Source organism: Alnus glutinosa, chromosome 7 (genome assembly GCF_958979055.1).
Source record: "Alnus glutinosa chromosome 7, dhAlnGlut1.1, whole genome shotgun sequence".
NCBI lineage: Eukaryota > Viridiplantae > Streptophyta > Magnoliopsida > Fagales > Betulaceae > Alnus > Alnus glutinosa.
This window is the reverse complement of record NC_084892.1, coordinates 13,010,751-13,032,872: the sequence shown is the minus strand read 5'-3', so window position 1 is coordinate 13,032,872 and position 22,122 is coordinate 13,010,751.

Genomic DNA, 22,122 nt, shown 5'->3' with positions numbered 1-22,122 from the left:
AGTTCTGAAGAAAATGAATTATTCATAAATCTCATAGATAGAATAATCTTTCAAAAATGGAATGTTGAACTAACATTAATAATTAATAATGAATTTCACATTACAACTGTTGCTTTGATAGATTCAGGCGCAGATATGAATTGTATCCAAGAAGGAATTATACCCACAAAATATTATGAAAAGACAACTGAAAAATTGCATCAAGCCAGTGGAGCAAGATTGAATATAGAAAATAAATTATCTAATGTTCATATTTGTAATAATGGAATATGTTTTAAAACTACATTTATTTTAATAAAAAATATTACCTCAAAAATAATATTAGGAACTCCATTTTTGGCATTACTTGATCCTTTTACGAAAACAGAAAAAGGAATTAGCACTGAAATTATGGGAAAGAAAATTCTATTCAATTTTGTTTTACCTCCTATAACTAAAGATATTAGCATGTTAAAAAATATTTCCATATTCAAAGAAATTAATATTATTTCCAAAGAAATCAAGAATAGAGAAAATCATGAATCAGATTATTTTGATTTTCCCAGTGCCTTTTCAAATGATGCTTTAATCTTCTCAAAATCATTTTTTCAAATAATGGTTTCAGTTATTAGAATTATTTCATTTTATCTGAATTTCATGACTAACACCTTAAATGCCAAGAATTTAGTTTTGCAGATAATTGATATATTCTTTATATCAGGAATAATGACACCTCGAAGAATTCAAAATCCTAAGCACCTATCTCCAGCGGAGAAAGGAAAAGCTAAGGTGAATAAGTATCAAGAATTTCCAGCGGAAATTCCACAAAATCCTAAGCGCCTAACTCCAGCGGAGAAAGGAAAGGCTAAGGTGAATGAGTATGAAGAATTTCCAGCGGAAATTCTACAGAAAATTCCTCAACGGATTGAGTTTCTTAATCCGGATCATACTAATAGTATCATCTTGGAAGAAGTTCTTCAAACTTCTGCCAAATTTTTAAGGGATAATACCACTAATTATCCTATTCATATTCAGATACTATTGGATAATCTAACTCGAGCTTTCATCAAAAAACACAGAAATCTTTATGAAAAATCCATGAAAGCCCTCGAGTATCATTTAATCTGCAATGAGATTTTGCTACAATCCATTGCTTCTTATAATTATTCGCCAGCGGCGAAAATTATTAATCGGGCTAGGTCTCCCACTGAGATCTACCATGTCCAAAGAATTAGTCTTAAGGAAATGGGAATAGCTCGACAAAGGGTTCTCGACCTTCCTGGCGAGATCCAAAACCTTATTTTCCATGATCCTTCATATACTGAATATTTTGATAGATGGATTCAAAGAATGATGATAATTGTCAATGGAGAAGATATAGAGTATAAGAAAGTTTGTGGTGAAAAATCTCTTAGAGTTTTTGAACCTCATTGTAGTTTTCCGGGATTAATTTATATTCCTGAGAAAGATTATGGTATATCCAAACAAAGAATGAATGGAGATTGGGAGTATTATGAAATAGGAAATCCTGAATTAGGAGCTCAGCTTTTTGAAGAAGAATTTTTATCATATTATCCTGTTAGGTATAATGAAGAATTACGTGACTTTCCCCTCATAGTCCGTAATATTGTGAAAATTATGCAGAATGATTTAAGAAAAAGGTATAAGGGTATGGGTTTTTACCAGACTACTGTCCTAAGAATTTGGAGTACAGTTCCAGAATTTGATCCAGAGAATTATATGGAAGTCAAGCCAGCCCAGCATTGCATCCTAGTCAATCCTTCTAGTAGTGATCAAATAGCTGAATTAAGAATGGGAAGGATTCCTCTTAAAATGCATGATCCATTAGGAATTATGAACTTATGGAGAATTTTCAAGAAAAAGGCCATGATAAATGCAGTCCAAGAATTATCTCCAATTAGAAAAGTCTTAGCAAAGAATGACAGGATTATTATTTTCGGAGAAGATATTTCTGATTTAGGAATTTGGGAAAAACTTCTTCGTCAGAGCAAGTATAATCACCAGAATGAGAAATGGGGAAATCAGACAGATATAAGTCCGTTGGATATTATAGACAAAAGCATTGCATTAGATTCAGATGGTACAGAACGATTAGAATATTGCACGTACTGTAATGAATGGGGGCATGATACGTTCATATGTGATTATCATGAAAATGAATGGCAACCTACTTTTTCTGACCAAGATATTGATTATGATGACTATTATAGTGATGATTAAATGAATGAAGACTTTTTGAGATTCCCTTGAATAGATGCAAGACATTGAATGAAGACAACTTTGATGAATGAAGACTCTCTGAATTATTATCAGCCGACACAAAAGACAAGAGAATCAGACTTTATGAATTATCAGCTACCAGCCGACACAAAAGACAAGAGAATCAGACTTTATGAATTATCAGCTACCAGCCGACGCTAAAGACAAATGATGCTCAGAAGACTCAGAATTATTACTGCATTACTATTCAGAAGTTATGCGGAGCATTGAATTATTATCTACTCAAGAATTATTGGTGCTTCACTGTTCAGAAGGCACGTGATACATTGAATTATTGCTGCTGTTCAGAATTATGCCGAATTATTACTGTATTGAATTATTACCTACCTTACTGTTCAAAAGATATGTAAAATATTTTCTACTGTTTATATTTGTAATCTTCCTTTCCTTTTCGCCTATATAAAGGCATGTAAGTTATGTTTAGAGGCAGAAGTTTTTGGAGAGGTTTACAAGCTTTCAGAAAGAAGCCATCAGCCTTTCTAGCCTTTAGCCTTTCTATCCTTTGTATCAGTACTATCAGTACTATTCCCTTCCCTTCCTTGTATCTTAAATCTTGCCTCGCATCAAGGCTTTGTATCATCTCTTCTTCGAATCAATATAATCAAGTATGTTTATTACTTTGTCTTTCTCTTTACTATATGATTCTCCTTTGTATTATGTTTTCGAATTATTTCTTTAAATCAGTATTTTAAATTATTTTCATTAATCATCATTACTTTCATTATCTTCATAATACTCATTATCTTCATTATTATATTGTCTTTCTCTAATTACTGTCACCTGGGTGAGTTTATGGTATCAAAGCCAAGGGTGAGTAGAGAGAGGGTTCAGAGTTTGCGATAATATTCCGAGTCGTAGGTGGTCGGTCCGAACTGCTAGCGTTGGTTTAGCGTGAGTCCGTTGGTCAGCCCGGTTAGCCAGGAGAGCGTTTAGGGTGGTCCCGGCAGTGGTCCCGATAGAGTTCGTATTGATTATTGAAAACTTAGAGTATTAAAACAAATGATGGATTCAATCTTTAGGAGCTCTTCCTCTAGGTCTCATAGGCCTTCTTTAGTTGATAGTAATAATGGGAACGTCATAAATAATGAAGAAATTTGTATTATGGATCAAGAATTAAATCTTAATCTTCAAGAATGGAAATTACCTTCTGTCCCTACAAAAAATATTTATAAACAATCAACTTTTTCAAATTTATCTTTCTTATCAGATTATACAATCAAAACTGTGGAAAAAACAGTTTCTTTGAATAAGGAATATGAAACTATTAAATTATTTTCAAAAGATAGTATTGAAAAGCATAAGGAAAAATATTCTTTTATACATATAGGATTAGTCCAAGTAGCTGTTAAACCTTTGACTAGGCAAGGATTGAATAATAGTGTATTATTGTGTCTAAGGGATGGTAGACATTTAAGATTTAAAGACTCTTTATTAGGATCAATAGAATCATCTTTGTATGAAGGTCCCGTATATTTTAATTGTTATCCGAATTTTGCATTATCTTTATTTGACCCTACTCTTTTACATGCATTAATATTGAATATTAAAACTGATGGTTATGATATGATGAAAAATGCTTTACCTTTGAATATTGTATACAGAATTCATTATAAGCTTATGAAAACAACTTTAGAACCTCAGGCATTATTAGAAAGTTCAAAAGGTCAAACTTTATTATTACAATGTAATACTCAAAATTCTACAATATGTATACCAAAACAAATTTGTTGGGATGATATAGTCTTACCTAATAAGTGGACTTTAGAAAATTTAGTTCCTTTACCAAAAATAGAGAATAATGAGACAGATTTGGATTATGTTACTCAGGCAAAAGATGGTACTATAGGATTAAATTTCCAGCCTTATAGAAAATCAAAATCATACTCAAGAGCTTCTGGCTCAAGAATTCCAACTTTATATAATGAAATAATTGATAAACCTGTTTCTCCTCCTAGGTATAATTTAAATCAATTAGAAACAAATTTACAAGGAATTAGCAAAGGAAAATTTGTAGATACACCTTTTTATTCAGTAGCCTCAGGAGTCAGTGAAATGAATAATCCCCTTAGGAATTATAATGATATGAATAATCCAAATTCTCCTACTCAATCTCAAATGGAAGATCCACAAATCATGGTAATAATTAAAGATTATTCTATCTATGAGATTTATGAATAATTCATTTTCTTCAGAACTTTGCTTAACTTTATTACTACCTTGAATTTCTTCAATTTTAATTTCATTATCATTCTGATGTAAGACTTATACCATCATTGTGACAATTATTAAGTTTTTCTTTAACCTTATGAGCAAAATAATCTATAAATCTTTCTTTCCAAAAGGGGACTCTATTATTCATTTTGATTAATAATATTGAAAGAAATATATCTTTATACCACTTAAAATCTGTTGAAGAAAGGTATTTTAAATGTTTTAAATTTTTATAAATATTTTTCTTATATCTTAAAACATCTTTTATAGATTGATTTGAAATAATATTTGATATTTGATAATCTGATTTATTAGGATACTTATAAGTATTTGCTATTATCATTATATCATGTAAGATATCTAAAGTTTCATAATCTGATAAATCATCTATATTCCAATTATGCAAAGCATTAGTTATGTAAACATTTCTTATTCTTAATTTAGCTTTTATTCCTAATTCTTCAAATTGTATATCAGGAGGTTTAGGATACCAATTATGAATTATAGAAGTATATGTAACATAATTTCCTTTATGATTATTCCTAAGTATTATTCCATTATCATTTCTATTTTCTAAAATCATTCTGTTTAGATCTAGATCTTTAGATCGTAACTTATCAATGACTAATTCTGTATCTAATTTTGTTTCAAATTCTTCTTGTGAAATTTTATTATGATTTATGATTTAAGATTAACAAATCATTTTAAGAATAAGAAATATGATAAAAAAGAATTAGGATCTTTTTATCAAAATGGTTTTCTAAATTGTTTCATTTCTTTAATAGTATCATCCATTAAGTATAAGTTTCATAAAAAGAAGATAAGATCATACAAACCTTATAAGATAAAAAATTATAAAACTCTACATTACAAATTTGGTCAAATTAGTCATTATAATAATTGCAAAATAAAAGATAAAATTATAAGACTCGGTATTACATTTCAACTTTTAAACATATTATTTGAATCTGATACAAAATCTGAAGAATTATTACAAATTGATAATAACAATATTATATTTCAAAACGATGAATATTCTAATAATAAAATAAGATTATGTTTCTATAATAATAAGAATATGTGTAGAAAAGATATAAACACTTTAACAAGAAAAGAAAGAATAATATTGGAATTAATAAACCAAATTGAAGATCCAGAAACAAAATTAAAATACTTATATCAAATTATTCAAAGAGAGAAAATTATTGCTAATGATATAAATAATAATCTTATTGATGTTTCTAAATATTCTAAACAAGAAAAATATCCTATTACAAGTCAAGATTTAAAATTTGAAATAAATAATATAATACAAGATGATAAAATCAAAAATTATATACAAGATAATAAAATCAAAGATCATGATAATATCAAACAAAATTCAGTAGATAAAGAATTATTTATTAAAGAATTATTTATTAATCTTATAGATAGAATAATCTTTCAAAAATGTTATGTTAAAATTACTTTAATAATTAATGCTTTATTTCAAATTACAATCATAGCATTATTAGATTCTAGTGCAGATATGAATTATATTCAAGAAGGAATTATACCTACAAAATATTATAAAAAAACAAATAAATTATTACATCAAGCTAGTGGAACAAGATTAAATATAGAATATAAAATACCTAATGCTCATATATGTAATGATGGAATATGTTTTAAAACTACGTTTATTTTAGTAAAAGATATTACCTCTAGAATAATATTAGGAAATCCTTTTTTAGCTTTGTTTGATCCTTTTATAAAAACAGAAGAAGAAATTAGTACTAAAATTATGAGAAAGAAAATCTTATTCAGATTTATTCTACTAATAATAAAAGAAGATATTAATAATATTTCCAAACAAATAATGTTCTTAAAACAAAAACATAAAAGAATAAAAGAACAATTAAATGATCCTTTATTACAACAAAGAATTAAAAGTTTTCAAAGAAAAATAGAATCAGAAATTTGTGCTAATATTTCAAAAGCTTTTGGATATAATAAGAATCATGTTGTTCAACTATCTTATGAATCAAATTTTGATAAGAAAATAATACTAACAAAAATTAGACCTATTCAAATGAATCAAGAATTATTAGACTATTGTAATAAAGAAATCAAAGATTTATTACGAAAATGTCTAAACCGGAAAAGTAAATTACCTTGGAATTATTTAGCTTTTTATATTCAGAAAAATGTTGAATTAGAAACTTTAAAATGGATAAGGTATCCAATTCTTAATAAAAAAGATTTACTTTCAAGATTAAATGATGCTATTATATTTTCAAAATTTAATATGAAAAGTGGATTTTGGCAAATCAGAATAAGTAAAAATGATAGATATAAATTTGCTTTTACAATATCCTTCAAACATTATGAACAGAATGATATGTCATTTGAATTAAAAAATGTTCTCAGAAAATTTCGAAATGTTATGAATAATATTTTCACACCCTTTACCAACCTTTCCATAAATGATGTTTTAATCTTCTCTAAATCAATCAAACAAAATTGGGAACATTTACATACTTTTGTCCAAATCATAAATAATAATAGATTGGTAATTAAAATTAACTTATCTTTGAATAATATTCATTTTCTTAGTCATAATATTGTTCAGAATATTTTCATAAATAAATCATTACAAATTCTTGATAAAATAAAAAACAGGAATTAATTACAAAGAATTCTAGAAAGCTTAAATTATATTTCTGATTATTGTACGAATTTTAGAATCATTTGCAAATCTCATTATCAGAAATTAAAAAAGAATTCTCCTTTTCGGTCAGATCGACATACAGAAATCATTAGACATGTCAAAATCCTTACATGCCTAGGTTTCCCTTCCTCTAATACTTTTAGAATTATTGAAACCAATGTCCCAGAAATAGGTAGAGAATATTATGTCTATGTAATTTGTTATCATTTTGATATACAAAATTATAGTATTATCAAAAAAGATATTTTAGTCGTTTTATTATGCATTCATGAAATTCAAAATGATCTTTTAAATCAAGAATTTATTATCTATGTTGTGTATGAAGAATTTCCAGCGGAAATTCCACATAATCCTAAGCGCCTAACTCCAGCGGAGAAAGGAAAGGCTAAGATGAATGAGTATGAAGAATTTCCAGCGGAAATTCTGCAGAAAATTCCTCAACAAAATAGTAATAATATAGCTTCTAAGCAAATATTTACAAAATTTAAAATCATTTTAAACTCTTTAAATTATTTTGATTTTAAAATTAAATATATAAAAAGAGAATCAAATAGTATCCCTGATTTCTTAACCCATGATCTTTTTTCAGGGAAAATGAATAAGCCAGATAGATCAAAAATTCAAAATCCCGGTGATTATGCTATTAAGCAATCATCTCAGAATAATCCTTCTTTCACTTCCCCAACACATGTTGTCCCAACTCAGAATAAGTTTACTGTTCTAGGAAATTTTCCTCCCTTACCTACTAAATTAACCACCTTTGCCCAAGCTGCATCATCCTCCTCAAAGAATCAGCCAAAAGAACATTCTTCAGAAAGCATGAGTTCTAGCCCAATTTCCCAACCTTCACAAATTTTGCATAAGTATAAATCATACCAGCCAAAATTATTTCCTGTCGAACCTGAATACCAACATATGAAAAATGCTAGGGAATTAGTCACAAAAGTCTTCCCACCAGGATGGGATTTTCTGCCAGAAGACCAAAATAAGAACCAAAAATTTTATGAATTCATACTTGTTGACTCTGGATCAGTCCTTCTATCACATACCCCTTGCAAATATGATCCTGATCATAAAAGGATTGCTTTCTCCAAATGCACTATTAAAAATGTTCTTTCTCCTGCTCAGTGGAGTCATAATCCTTGGCAAGGAAAAAGATTTTCTCAACCCTTTGTTCCTCAAACTTATAATTATTTTGATTATCAAAAAGCTTGGTATAATACCTTTTTCTTTCAGAATAATCGTTATCAACATTCTTGGTTTTTTACCTTTGATAAAATTCATGAAATCAAAAATTTACCTTTATGGTTTGACGAATGGTGGAAGCTTTTTGGAGTTGAAACTAGTATCCTACCTTCCCCCCTTTGTAACAAATTATTAGAATATTCAAAGAATTTTCCTTCACCTGCTCCATTTAGTCTCTTCTCCACAGAATTATATTTCTTTCTTCATTTTAATATCCCTTGGATCTTGTCATGGGATTATAACTTTGTTTCTCCCAATCCTGATAATAGCATTAAATATATTGTTCGTACCATCTCTATCAAGTGGTGGGATAAGTATGATTATGATGATATTATAACAAAAATCATGGGATTTTCTAAGAATCAATCCACAGATCAGAATCAGTTTCTCCTCAAGAAAAGTATCAATCAGGCAAAATTAGCATCCTCCAGTTCCAAACAAGAATTCAGAAAACATTTGTTAGAAACATTATCTCAATTATCAGATGATGAAGATGAAGATGAACCAATATTAGCAGGATATGCTCAAGACCCCTATGCAGATTCTCAAGATCCTTATGCAGATTATACAGATTTAGCATTATAAAGACTTTATGACTTTTGAAGAATCATTTATGAAGATGCATTATGAGCCGTATTAAAAGAATGAAGACTTTTGATATGCCCTTGAATAGATGCAAGACTTTATGAAGACTCTCTGAATTATTATCAGCCGACACAAAAGACAAATGATGCTCAGAAGACTCAGAATCTCAGAATCATTACCAGCCGACGCAAAAGACAAATAAAGAAGACTCAAGAATTATTGGTGCTTTACTGTTCAGAAAGCACGTGATACATTGAATTATTACTACTGCCCGATACATTGAATTATTGCTGCTGTCCAGGATTATGACAGTCCGGAATTATGTCAAATTATTACCTACCTTACTGTTCAAAAGATATGTAGAATATTTTCTACTGTTTATATTTGTAATTTTCCTTTTCTTTTCGCCTATATAAAGGCATGTAAGTTATGTTAGAAGGCAGAATTTTTCTGAGAGAGAAGTTTTTGGAGAGGTTTACAAGCTTTCAGAAAGAAGCCATCAGCCTTTCTAGCCTTTAGCCTTTCTATCCTTTGTATCAGTACTATCAGTACTATTCCCTTCCCTTCCTTGTATCTTAAATCTTGCCTCGCATCAAGGCTTTGTATCATCTCTTCTTCGAATCAATATAATCAAGTATGTTTATTACTTTGTCTTTCTCTTTACTATATGATTCTCCTTTGTATTATGTTTTCGAATTATTTCTTTAAATCAGTCTTTTAAATTATTTTCATTAATCATCATTACTTTCATTATCTTCATAATACTCATTATCTTCATTATTATACTGTCTTTCTCTTGTTACTGTCACCTGGGTGAGTTTTTGGTATCAGAGCCAAGGGTGAGTAGAGAGAGGGTTCAGAGTTTGCGATAATATTCCGAGTCGTAGGTGGTCGGTCCGAACTGCTAGCGTTGGTTTAGCGTGAGTCCGTTGGTCAGCCCGGTTAGCCAGGAGAGCGTTTAGGGTGGTCCCGGCAGTGGTCCCGATAGAGTTCGTATTGATTATTGAAAACTTAGAGTATTAAAACAAATGATGGATTCAATCTTTAGGAGCTCTTCCTCTAGGTCTCATAGGCCTTCTTTAGTTGATAGTAATAATGGGAACGTCATAAATAATGAAGAAATTTGTATTATGGATCAAGAATTAAATCTTAATCTTCAAGAATGGAAATTACCTTCTGTCCCTACAAAAAATATTTATAAACAATCAACTTTTTCAAATTTATCTTTCTTATCAGATTATACAATCAAAACTGTGGAAAAAACAGTTTCTTTGAATAAGGAATATGAAACTATTAAATTATTTTCAAAAGATAGTATTGAAAAGCATAAGGAAAAATATTCTTTTATACATATAGGATTAGTCCAAGTAGCTGTTAAACCTTTGACTAGGCAAGGATTGAATAATAGTGTATTATTGTGTCTAAGGGATGGTAGACATTTAAGATTTAAAGACTCTTTATTAGGATCAATAGAATCATCTTTGTATGAAGGTCCTGTATATTTTAATTGTTATCCGAATTTTGCATTATCTTTATTTGACCCTACTCTTTTACATGCATTAATATTGAATGTTAAAACTGATGGTTATAATATGATGAAAAATGCTTTACCTTTGAATATTGTATACAGAATTCATTATAAGCTTATGAAAACAACTTTAGAACCTCAGGCCTTATTAGAAAGTTCAAAAGGTCAAACTTTATTATTACAATGTAATACTCAAAATTCTACAATATGTATACCAAAACAAATTTGTTGGGATGATATAGTCTTACCTAATAAGTGGACTTTAGAAAATTTAGTTCCTTTACCAAAAATAGAGAATAATGAGACAGATTTGGATTATATTACTCAGGCAAAAGATGGTACTATAGGATTAAATTTTCAGCCTTATAGAAAATCAAAATCATACTCAAGAGCTTCTGGCTCAAGAGTTCCAACTTTATATAATGAAATAATTGATAAGCCTGTTTCTCCTCCTAGGTATAATTTAAATCAATTAGAAACAAATTTACAAGGAATTAGCAAAGGAAAATTTGTAGATACTCCTTTTTATTCTGTAGCCTCAGGAGTCAGTGAAATGAATAATCCACTTAGGAATTATAATGATATGAATAATCCAAATTCTCCTACTCAATCTCAAATGGAAGATCCACAAATCATGGTAATAATTAAAGATTATGAACTAAACAAAAATTATGAAATAAATAAAGAAAAATTAAGAAAAGACTTTATGTCTCCTGAATATGAAGATAAGAGAGAATGGTTTTTTAATACATATTCAAAATATTTACAAAATCAAATAAGAACTAAATGGTATAATCATATGAATGAATTAGGAACTGATATATATATTTCTTTCCTTGGTTTGAACAGAATTATACAAAAATTAATATTAACAAAGTTAATACAGTCAGTAAAACTACGAATAATTGGATAAAAGTACAGAATAATGAAGTTGTTCATGAAGAATATCCCCCTTATGAATCTATAACTCTTTTACATAGAGGATCACAAATAATTGCTTCTCCTATTAAAAAAGCAAGTCTTAGTGATGATAATAAGAATATGGATAATATTATACAACAGAATAATTTTACAAATACTTATATAAAAGTTCTAGGTGAAAAATTAGAAAGAATTGAAAATCAGGTAAACCCATTAACAATAAAAAATCAAGAAAAAGAAATTGAAAGACCTTTATTTATACCATATGAAACTCCTCCAAATTTACAATTTTCTTTTAAAAAAGACAACACAGAATTATTAGAAGAAATCTCTAAAAGATTAGATACTTTAAAAATAAAGAATCATGCTTCTACCTCAAATCATAAAGAAATTTTGACCATAAAAAACAATCATAAAGAAACAAAAAATACTGATACTGAATCATACATAGATGAATTACAATCTCAATTCAAAAATTTAAATATAAACAAGATGACTTCAGGATATTATAATAGTCCAGGAAGAACGCCTAGGAATAATTACAAAGGCAAATACGCAGTGCATACTTCCACAACCCGTAATTGGTATCCTAAACCTACACCTCCTGATATACAATTCGAAGAAAGAGAATTAGGAATAAGAGCTGCTTACACAGCTGATGCTTTGTATGAATGGAATATAGATGGATTATCAGAATATGAACTTTTAAATGTGTTGCATGAAATGATGATGGTAGCAAATGTTTACAAAGGTGCTAATAGATCAGATCATCAGGTAGCAAATAGTTTAATAACAGGATTTACAGGTCAATTAAAAAGATGGTGGGATAATACTCTAACAGAAGAACAAAGAACATATTTAAAAACAAATTATAAAACTGATATTGGTGGGAATTTTATAATGAATGAGCATAATCAACCAATAGAAGATGCTGTTAATACTTTAATATTTGCAATTACAAAACATTTTGTTGGAGATCCTTCAGTATATCGAGAAAATATTTATGATAGTTTAGAACATTTAAAATGCCCTACTTTAACAGATTTTAGGTGGTATAAAGATGTTTTCCTTTCAAGAGTATTAGTCAGAACTGATAATAGGGCCCCATATTGGAAAGAAAAATTCATAGGAGGATTACCCAAATATGTTGCTCATAAGGTTAGGGAAAAATTGAATAATGATGGTCACAATGATTATACGAGTCTTACATATGGAGAAATAATTAATGCAATCAAACATATAGGATTGAATTTGTGTAATGATTTAAGACTAACAAATCAGTTAAAAAAGGATATGAAATATGCCAAAAAAGAATTAGGATCCTTTTGTGAACAATATGGTTTTCCCCCTTTACTAGCACCATCTACTAAACATAAGCATAAAAAATATAATCATAAGAAAATCAAATCATATAAATCTCATAAGAAATATTATGAACCTAAAAAATCTAATAATTTTAGGCCGAATAAATTCAAGCATAATAAAAAACAACCTGTTTGCTATAAATATGGACAAACCGGTCATTATAAAAATAATTGTAAAGTAAAAGATAAAATTAAAGAATTAGATATTGATGATAAATTGAAATCTCAGCTTTTAAATATATTATCTGAATCTGATACAGAATCTGAAGAATTATTACAAATTGATGATAACAATTCTACTTCCCAAGAAGAATATTCTGATTCAACTGAAGAAAATGGAATAGAATTATGTTTCTGTAAAGATAAAAATATGTGTACCTGTAGAAAAGAAATAAATACTTTAACAAGAGAAGAAATAATAATTTTAGAACTAATAGATCAGATTGAAGATCCAGAAATAAAAATAAAATATTTGTCACAAGTTAGTCAAAAGGAGAAAATTATTACTAATGGCATAAATTATAATTTTACTGATGTTTCTAATAGATTTAAAAAAGAAAAACGTCCTATTACAATTCAAGATCTACAATCAGAAATAAAAAATATAAAACAGGAAATAAAAGAATTAAGACTTAATTTTAATATTTCAAATGATCAATTAGTACAAGAAATTATTTCACTAAAATCAGAAACACAGCAAACAGATAAAGTCTTACAGAATGATAGTGAAATTAAAATTGAAGAAATTCAAGATAGTAATAAAGTTAAGCAAAGCTCTGAAGAAAATAAGTTATTCATAAATCTCATAGATAGAATAATCTTTCAAAAATGGAATGTTGAAATAACATTAATAATTAATAATGAATTTCACATTACAACTGTTGCTTTGATAGATTCAGGAGCAGATATGAATTGTATCCAAGAAGGAATTATACCCACAAAATATTATGAAAAGACAACTGAAAAATTGCATCAAGCCAGTGGAGCAAGATTGAATATAGAAAATAAATTATCTAATGTTCATATTTGTAATAATGGAATATGTTATAAACTACATTTATTTTAATAAAAAATATTACCTCAAAAATAATATTAGGAACTCCATTTTTGGCATTACTTGACCCTTTTACAAAAACAGAAAAAGGAATTAGCACTGAAATTATGGGAAAGAAAATTCTATTCAATTTTGTTTTACCTCCTATAACTAAAGATATTAGCATGTTAAAAAATATTTCCATATTCAAAGAAATTAATATCATTTCCAAACAAATCAAGGATAGAGAAAATCATAAATCAGATTATTTTGATTTTACCAGTACCTTTTCAAATGATGCTTTAATCTTCTCAAAATCGTTTCAAATAATGGTTTCAGTTATTAGAATTATTTCATTTTATCTGAATCTCATGACTAACACCTTTAATGCCAAGAATTTAGTTTTGCAGATAATTGATATATTCTTTATATCAGGAATAATGACACCTCGAAGAATTCAAAATCCTAAGCACCTATCTCCAGCGGAGAAAGGAAAAGCTAAGGTGAATAAGTATCAAGAATTTCCAGCGGAAATTCCACAAAATCCTAAGCGCCTAACTCCAGCGGAGAAAGGAAAGGCTAAGGTGAATGAGTATGAAGAATTTCCAGCGGAAATTCTACAGAAAATTCCTCAACGGATTGAGTTTCTTAATCCGGATCACACTAATAGTATCATCTTGGAAGAAGTTCTTCAAACTTCTGCCAAATTTTTAAGGGATAATACCACTAATTATCCTATTCATATTCAGATACTATTGGATAATCTAACTCGAGCTTTCATCAAAAAACACAGAAATCTTCATGAAAAATCCATGAAAGCCTTCGAGTATCATTTAATCTGCAATGAGATTTTGCTACAATCCATTGCTCCTTATAATTATTCGCCAGCGGCGAAAATTATTAATCGGGCTAGGTCTCCCACTGAGATCTACCATGTCCAAAGAATTAGTCTTAAGGAAATGGGAATAGCTCGACAAAGGGTTCTCGACCTTCCTGGCGAGATCCAAAACCTTATTTTTCATGATCCTTCATATACTGAATATTTTGATAGATGGATTCAAAGAATGATGATAATTGCCAATGGAGAAGATATAGAGTATAAGAAAGTTTGTGGTGAAAAGTCTCTTAGAGTTTTTGAACCTCATTGTAGTTTTCCGGGATTAATTTATATTCCTGAGAAAGATTATGGCATATCCAAACAAAGAATGAATGGAGATTGGGAGTATTATGAAATAGGAAATCCTGAATTAGGAGCTCAGCTTTTTGAAGAAGGATTTTTATCATATTATCCTGTTAGGTATAATGAAGAATTACGTGACTTTCCCCTCATAGTCCGTAATATTGTGAAAATTATGCAGAATGATTTAAGAAAAAGGCATAAGGGTATGAGTTTTTACCAGACTACTGTCCTAAGAATTTGGAGTACAGTTCCAGAATTTGATCCAGAGAATTATATGGAAGTCAAGCCAGCCCAGCATTGCATCCTAGTCAATCCTTCTAGTAGTGATCAAATAGCCGAATTAAGAATGGGAAGGATTCCTCTTAAAATGCATGATCCATTAGGATTATGAACTTATGGAGAATTTTCAAGAAAAAGGCCATGATAAATGCAGTCCAAGAATTATCTCCAATTAGAAAAGTCTTAGCAAAGAATGACAGGATTATTATTTTCGGAGAAGATATTTATGATTTAGGAAATTGGGAAAAACTTCTTCGTCAGAGCAAGTATAATCACCAGAATGAGAAATGGGGAAATCAGACAGACATAAGTCCGTTGGATATCATAGATAAAAGCATTGCATTAGATACAGATGGTACAGAAAGATTAGAATATTGCACGTACTGTAATGAATGGGGGCATGATACGTTCATATGTGATTATCCAGAACATGGATGGCAACCTACTTTTTCTGACCAAGATATTGATTATGATGACTATTATAGTGATGATTAAATGAATGAAGACTTTTTGAGATTCCCTTGAATAGATGCAAGACATTGAATGAAGACAACTTTGATGAATGCTTTATGAAGACTCTCTGAATTATTATCAGCCGACACAAAAGACAAGAGAATTAGACTTTATGAATTATCAGCTACCAGCCGACGCTAAAGACAAATGATGCTCAGAAGATTCAGAATTATTACTGCATTACTGTTCAAAAGTCATGCGGAGCATTGAATTAGCTACTCAAGAATTATTGGTGCTTCACTGTTCAGAAGGCGAATTATTAGTGCTGCACTGTTCAGAAGGCACATGATACATTGAATTATTGCTGTATTGAATTATTACCTACTTTACTGTTCAAAAGATGTGTAAAATATCCTCTACTGTAATTTTCCTTTTCTTTTCGCCTATAAAAGGCTTGTAAGTTATGTTTAGAAGGCAGAAGTTTTTAGAGAGAAGTTTTTAGAACTCATTAGAACCTTTTAGAGCCTTTAGAGAGAAGCCACTTAAGAGCCAATCTGTAATCGCCCATCAGCCTTTCTATCCTTTAGCCTTTCTATCCTTTTGTATCAGTACTATCAGTACTATTCCCTTCCCCTTCCTTGTATCTTATCTTGCCTCGCATCAAGGCTTTGTATCAGTTTCCTCTTGAATCAATAATATCAAGTATGTTCATTAACTCTTCCTTGTCTTCACTATATGATTCTCCTTTATATTATGTTTTCGAATTATTTCTTTAAATCAGTCTTTTAAATTATTTTCATTAATCATCATTACTTTCATTATCTTCATAATACTCATTATCTTCATTATTATACTGTCTTTCTCTTGTTACTGTCACCTGGGTGAGTTTATATATATATATAAGTGTGAAAGAGGCCTGCACAGTAATTTTTTCTTTGAACTTGTGCACAGTAATTTTTTTCTTCGATGGTGCGGTTTTACGATTTTGCCATTTTCTTTCTTTTATTAGACCTAAAAGAAGTAGGGTTATTTTTGTCTTTTGAATGTAGATTTACGAGTTTGCCCTTCTCGTTTATTCTTTTTAGGTAAATTTGATAGGGTTATTTTTGTCTTTCGGTATTTTTTTCACCTGTTTTCATTCTTCTTTCTTCCACCCGTTTCTTTCTTCTTCTCAATTCTTCTCAACAAAAAATAGGTTTTCATTTGTTAAAAATTTTGTCCAAGCCACCTAGCACCTCCGCATCCCTCAGCCTCTGATCCTCCACAACCCTCATGGCACCAGCAAAACCACGCCCTTTTTTTTTTATTCTCTTTTTCTTTTCTTTCCCCATGCTTCTTCTCTTCTCTTCCTCCTCTTATTTTTGGATTCACGACTCTTCTCTTCCACCAGGTAACCCCAAAAAAAGAACAAATCCTTCCACTTCACCCCCGAAATGATTCCCTTCCCAAAACCCACGATAACGTTGAAAGAAGATATCAACAGTCATCGTTGTCGCGGTTCCCATCGAGCGGTCTAGATGAGATCGATGTAGCCATCGTCGTCGTCGTTGCCACAGTCGAATGGCAACGTCAAGCGCATGCACGAGGCGCTGGAGGGCTCATGGATGACCGTCGTAGCCGAAACCTCGCCTAAAACAAGCTCACCGTAGCCAACAGCCGACATCTACTTCTTGTGTTTCAACTTGTATGCGTTTGATGTGTCGGTCGACTGTGTGGGTGAAAAACGCCTACTTTTTCGAGGCAAAAAATCGCATTGGAATTTGGAATGACACTTGAAAAAAGAAACGAATTCGGGTTAATTTTCGAGTTGAATGCGGGTTGTTTTCAATATCCGGATTTCACACCCAAACCCGATGACTGTAGCAAAATGAAAAAAAATTCTACTCCAACCCAAACACATCATTAATCCTTCAGTAGACAACAAAAAAACTGAAGAGGGGTTAATCTATTTGGGAGTGGGGCTAAGGTTAACTTTATCCGGGATTAATGAATCTATGTTGTGGATGAATTTTCTTTTCTTTTTTTCAAATACACTTTACCCTAAATTGACAGTTAATTCAATGACGTGACAAGTGAAATATCAAAAATGGCATTTTATTTGTCACACGCGCTAAGGAGTATTATAATGAACAAAAGGTCAAAACTATCCTTAAATTTGAAATTAATCGAAGCAAATGCTCATGAACATTCCATTCGCAATTACCAAAATATCCTACGAAAGACGAAGCGTTTTTTTTAATACATTGACCTAAGTCAAATATTCCTCCCTTATCTCAAGATTGCACTCTCGAAGGCTCCTTTGTAGTGTTTTACGAACACCAAATGAATGAGTCACATGTGAGTATCGGAGTTTAATCGAGCAATATTAAAACCATACCATTTAGTGTTTTCGTCCACTTAAGGTAAGTATACATTATAATTTAGGATTTTTCGTCCATGTTTTCACAAAACCCAATAGAAAAACACGATCTTGAAATTAGAGTTTTTTTTAAACGAAATTTGGGATGATTGGAAGCTATTTAGTTAGTTCTTACATGTTATGTTACTAATTTTCATCAAAAGCCCCTTTTAAAATGCAATTGTTTTGGTGTGTCTCATGTGTTCAATGTATCTCTGTTTTCTTTTTCTCTTTATGATTTTATTTTCTTTGTCCTTAACTTTAGCTAAAGTAGTGTTTATTTGGTCCCATGTCCTCGATATTGGTAGAAACACTGTGGTCCACATTTAAAAATTTGTTATCGACCTACTTCGTTGTATAGACCTCTTTTGATTTGGTCCCCTACCAATGTCACCATTTTGTTATCTTTTGGAATAATGCATACATTAAGGTCAATGTGCATGAATGTAACACTGAAAATTGCTTCTACTTTTTTGTTTGAATGTGGTTCCTTACCAATATGTTATGTTAATGTTATATGATGTCTTTGATGTGGTCAATGTACATTAATGTTTTTTTTTTTTTTTTTAATTTTGGTTTTTTTTTTTTTTTTTAATCTTTTTGTTTTAAGGATGGCTAAACAGGAGTTTATCTTTAAGGCACATTATGGGGGTAAGATGAATAGGGGGTTTATATGCATATATGTGGGAGTTTGAAGTAGATGTGTATCACGATACATATGAACCAAACAATTTGTCATTTTTTGAGATTGAACATATAGTAAAAAATATATGAATACAAGTTAAGGTACCTAATTTATTACTGAGTGTCAGGTAGTAGTCTTCAGAAGGGTCTGAGATTAATTTCAACAGATCATGATATCTTGGAAATGGTTGGTCTCCATAAAGGGACACCAATTTTTGAGTTGTACCTTGTCTCATTTGATGAGCCTAGAATGAATGAAGTGTATAATTTGTGCGAGAATGATGATGGTGGTGGAAATTCTAGGATTGATAGAGATAATCTATGTTGGGAGAGGTGTATGAACATGACTTGTTTGATAAAGATAATGATCCTGATGGGCTGTCCATGCAGGGGGCAAGGTTGAAGAGGGTGAGGAGCGTGAAGAGAGTGATAAGGAGGCCGATGAAGATCGTGAGGATGGACATAATGATGGTGAAGAGGGTGGAAGGCCTAGTGGTTCTATTAGGCCAAGAGTCAACTATTTTGATAATGAGGTTAAGGATGGGGAAAACTCAAACATGACAAGAAGTGACATCCTTATATCGCCCTCCTCCCCCTCCCCCAAATGATGAGTAGGTTGTGATTGTATCTAAATCGAGGCCTGCATGTGTTCCTAGGTATTTTGAGTTCCAGCTCTCTGATCTAAGTAACCACAATTGTCAAAATGGCAGAAATTTCCCTCAATCAAGTTGTTTAGAGAAGCTGTTAGAGAGAGCAATCTAAAAAAAAGGGAAGGGTGTATATTTTTTTTTTTTTTTTTTTAAAAAAAAAAGGGTTACTTGGCTAAATGTATTATGGTATGCAGAGATCCAGGTTGTTAGTATAAGGTGTATAGGTATAACTATAAGGATGATTTCAGCATATTAGATCATTTCATCCTAAACACACATGTACGAGGAGGTAAAAGAATTCAATTGTGAATTCTAAATAGATTTCAAACAAATTGATTGACAAGTTTAGAATACAACCCAAAATCCCTATAGGTGCCCTTCTCGGGGAAGTTAAAGATAAGTAAGGTGTGAATGTTAATAATAGTCAGTTGTATAGGGATAGAAGAGATGTCAAAAGATAAGATTCAAGGCAAATAGATAGGTACCTTCCTGAGGTACTTTTTTCTATCGTCCGCACTACTTGCCTAATCAACATTGGAGTGGCCTGCCAGATTTAAATTGGTGTCTCTTGAATACCAAATACCATGATTCACAGTGCCGTTCATATATCTAATAATTTACTTGACTGCTATCAGATGAGATTCTTTCAAATTTCCTTGAAACCGTGTGCATACTCTAACAATGAAAGAGATATCCGAACAACTTGCAGTGAGATACAATAGGCTTCCAATCATACTTGGGTAAAGAGTTTGATCAAAACTCTTTCCTGAGAGATTCGAAGTGAGCTTAACACTAGTGCTCATGGGGATGCGAACATGACTCTTACTATCAAGACCAAATTTCTTGACCAAGCCTTTGGCATACTTGGCTTGAGAAACAAACATCCCCTACTCAGATTGTTGAACTTGAAACCCAAGAAATAGGTCAATTCACCAGTCATACTCTTCTCGAACACTTCCTTCATTTCAGAGGCAAACATGTGAGCATATGAATCAACTATGGCCCTAAAAGCAATATTATCCACATAGATTTGAGCGATCAACAAGTGCTTCCCCTTTTTTCGAATAAACAAGGTGCGATCAACCTTTCCTCGGATCAAATCATGTTCAAGGAGATATGAAGTGAGTCTCCTATACCACGCTCAACGTGCTTGGTTTAAGCTTTACAAAGCTTTCCTTAGCTTGTATAAGTGCTTAGGATGATGGGATCCTTGATGCGTTTAGGCTGCTCCACAAAAACTTCCTCTTGAAGAACACCATTCACGAAGGCACTTTTGATGTCTATTTTGTACGAATTAAAAACCAAAATTGCACTCTATCCCCGACAACACTCTAATAGATTCAAGTCTAGCAACAAGAGCAAATGTCTCATCAAAGTCTATTTCTTCAACTTGTGTGTATCCTTGAGTCACTAGTCTAGCCTTATTCTGAATAACAATGCCATTTTCATGTGATTTATTTTTGAAGATCCATTTCATCCCAATCACATTGTGGTTAGATGGCCTAGGGACCATAGACCACACATCATTGAGAGTAAATTGGTGTAATTCCTCATGCATAGCCTCAATATAGCTTTCATCTTTTTGAGCTTCTTCAACTTTATTTGGTTCTACCTATGACAAATATCACATTTATGAGACTTGATTCACAAATCCGCTCCTAAGTCTTTTTCCTTCCTCCAAGCTCATTAACATGTTTTCCTTGGGATGATTCAGGGTTAGCCGAGACGAGTGTCCTTTGACAACATTCTTGGCTTGGGAGTGGTAGATTCTTCACTTTCTTCATTTGCATTAACCTCTGCTTCCTCCAATTCTACAATTCCTTCTACATCCATTTTCTCATTACTGGAGACATCTGAGAGTCCATCATCAACAACAATATTCACTGATTCCATCATTGTGTCAGTCCTCTTGTTGTAAACCCGATAGGCTCGGCTGGAAATAACATAACCTAAGAATATCCTTTATTACTTTTAGTGTCAAATTTCCCTAGATTTTCTCTCTCATGGAGAATGAATCACATGGTCCCAAAAACATAGAAATATTTGACAGTGAGCTTCTTGCCTTTCCATATCTCATATGAGGTCTTCTCTATTCCAAGCCTTTTGTACACTATGTTGATGATATGACAAGCTGTACAATTAGAGTTAAGATCAAGATTTGAGGTGTATGTTGAACAATGATTATTTGAGAGGCTTAGAAATGGTCACCATTTGTAAGTTAGATCTTAAGTTACTTAAAGATTCAGTATGACCTAGAAATTTCAATTTTATGAAGTGCAAAACAAACTTTCTTGATCATGTTACAATTGTTGAATGAAAACTTGATAAAATGATTAAAACAAATTATTGTATGATCAATCAAGAATAGAATGTTCATAATATATGCACAGTCCTAAAGCTAGTTTTTTTCATATAAAACACAAAACCTTTTTTAAAAAAATAAAATAAAATAAATAAAAGAAAAAAAAAAGCCCAAAATAGCCCAAAAACCATTTAAAACAGACTCTAAAAAAGGCCCAAGGTAGGTCAAAAACATCAAAATAGGCTTTAAAAAGTGTTGGGGTTATGACCTAAATCCCAATGTTTTATGAATGACATTCT